Consider the following 2,221-nt stretch of genomic DNA (forward strand, 5'->3'; position numbering starts at 1 on the left):
CATTCTCTTTCTCACTGAGTCCTTTTTTAATTTAAGTTTCACCAGCCACAAACAATAGTTTATTATTCTCATGAATACCTTAGCTATTCTCTTGATTTTTATATCTAATGCAGGTAAAGAAAAACATTCATCATTGTTCCCTTTTCTCTTTCCCCAAATACGAAAGAGGTGGATACAGTACAAGAAATACAATTAAAGGTCTTCAAAGGGCCACTGGCATTGCTGAAGCTAAGCGCCTCTTATCTGCATCGGAATTCAGTTTCTTTGAAGTTAATTCAGAGATTATACTTCATGCCTTAAACATTCTTTAAATAAGAATGTGCATTTTACCTTTTACTAAAATCCTCTGGAACCTCAGGTGGAAATGAAGCTGAGTGTTTCACTAGTTTCAGTTCCAGCCATGGGGCAAGGGGAAGAATTATAGTTTTTGAGGTCCCTTCTTTAACTTATTGGCAGGATAGCAGTACTATCAAAACAGTGCTTTTGTCTTCTTTCTTTCTTTCTCCTTAGTTTTCAGTTTTCTTCCGCTCCACTGGAAAATCACGACATGCATATAAACGTATGAGATACACCTGATGTGCTCTGCTTTCCGTATGTAGCTAATTGACAAATGACTCGTCGCTCCATGTGTTATAAATAGTCTGTGACTCTCTTGTAATACAGGTGTTTTCCCCAGCTTCAGAGGGATGTTGGTGGCTAAAGAGGAGCTGGGATAACTTTTGAAGGTAAATTTACTCAAGTTTTTAGCATGTTTGGCAGCTTGGGTTTGGGAGGGCATAAGTTTTCCTATAGAAAGCAATGTGTTCCCCACAGTGGGGGATTGGCATGCAGAGCAAAAATAGTCTATGAGCAAATACACTGAGTATGCTGGCATGAGCAGGTCTTATTTGAGCTCAGGTTAGGTAGTGGGGGAGACTAAATATGTTCAGAGGGAACTAGAACCTGAGAGTTGTGTGTATTTCTCCCAAGAAAGCCAGTAAGTTGTTGAGGAATGTAAACCTACACCAGTAGGGTGGGTATGTAAGAGCAGATAAAACACTGTGTCGAATACAAAATTTCAAGTGGACTCAAACTTTGACATTAACATCTTATAATATGTAAAATTACCTACTTTTGTTAAAGAGTGACTGAAAACATTAAAGTGGTCAACATGGGGAAAAATATTTTGAATCGCTCGTCTGTAATTCATATTTAATAAGGTTGCTACATTGAACTAAAGGTATGATTAGACGAGTAATGAGACCATCATTTTTCATTGCTCGGGGCCTGTATATATTGATATCTTCCTCTCCTTCTGTGAGATGTTATTAATATAAAGTCTATGTAATTGTAAGAAAGTTTACCATGCAAAAGAGTTTTAACTTAAGTTCATTGCAATATAAATTAATGACTTAAGAATAGGCAGGTATCCATTTTTATTTTGAAGGGTAAACAATGCCTAAATTGATTAAAGATTATTAACTGTCAAAAGTCATACAAAGCATGCATTAATTTATCAATTCAAGCCTTTCCTGCTACTTATGTTTATTTTTCTTAAACTGCTTAGTAACTCCTGTTATAATACAAATAAAACTTATGGCAAATATGGCAGCTTTTTCATTTTAATTTAGTCCTCCTTTAATACCATGATTAATGAACTATTGACTTGGAAATCTAGTCCTTCTTTTTTTCTTTCTTTTTTTAAATTATGCTGTGGAAACTGAGAATTTCTGCCACCCATAAAAAGGGTAAAATTGACCATTAAAACAAATACAGGTATTGTCAAGTACAAGTGCAATGCATTTACTTCTGTAAATATTCTCATTTTTAAAATTTTCAAAATACAGCACTAATGGCAACAGCCAAGTGCTTAAATATTTGAAAGTTTATTCAAATATATTTTTTGAGGTCTTACTATGTGTCAGGTTACATTTTAAGTACTAGGAATGTAACAAGTTCGGAAACTATAAATAAAGGTATCTGTTCTTTTCTTCCTGATATTATGGGGTTGGGGAGATGATAATAAACTATGAATGTAATAAGTCAATCATACAGAATTTTAGGAGTTTATAAAAAGATAAAAAGATATATGGGAACCAGCAGTTAGCATAATGGCTATGTTGCTGGACTCCCACGTTGTCGACCGCGGTTCGCGTCCCGTGGCTTAAAACTCACGCCGGGCGCGTGTGCATGTGTGCCCAAGATCCTGAGAGGAGAATGGAGGAGAAGGGATTGTGGCGTG

The 2,221-nt window shown here is 35.7% G+C and overlaps 1 long non-coding RNA gene across 1 annotated transcript in view; it reads left to right on the forward strand.

Annotated features, from left to right (window-relative positions):
• The first annotated feature begins 675 nt into the window (after nt 1–675).
• The window catches only part of LOC102486910 (uncharacterized), a 210,670-nt gene continuing 209,124 nt past the window's right edge, over nt 676–2,221 (forward strand). The window contains exon 1 of the long non-coding RNA XR_335733.1: nt 676–725. This is a non-coding gene — a long non-coding RNA (uncharacterized LOC102486910). The remainder of the gene's footprint in view (nt 726–2,221) is intronic.

This window comes from Tupaia chinensis, unplaced genomic scaffold (assembly GCF_000334495.1).
Source record: "Tupaia chinensis unplaced genomic scaffold, TupChi_1.0 Scaffold000519_1, whole genome shotgun sequence".
In the NCBI taxonomy this organism is placed as follows: domain Eukaryota; kingdom Metazoa; phylum Chordata; class Mammalia; order Scandentia; family Tupaiidae; genus Tupaia; species Tupaia belangeri.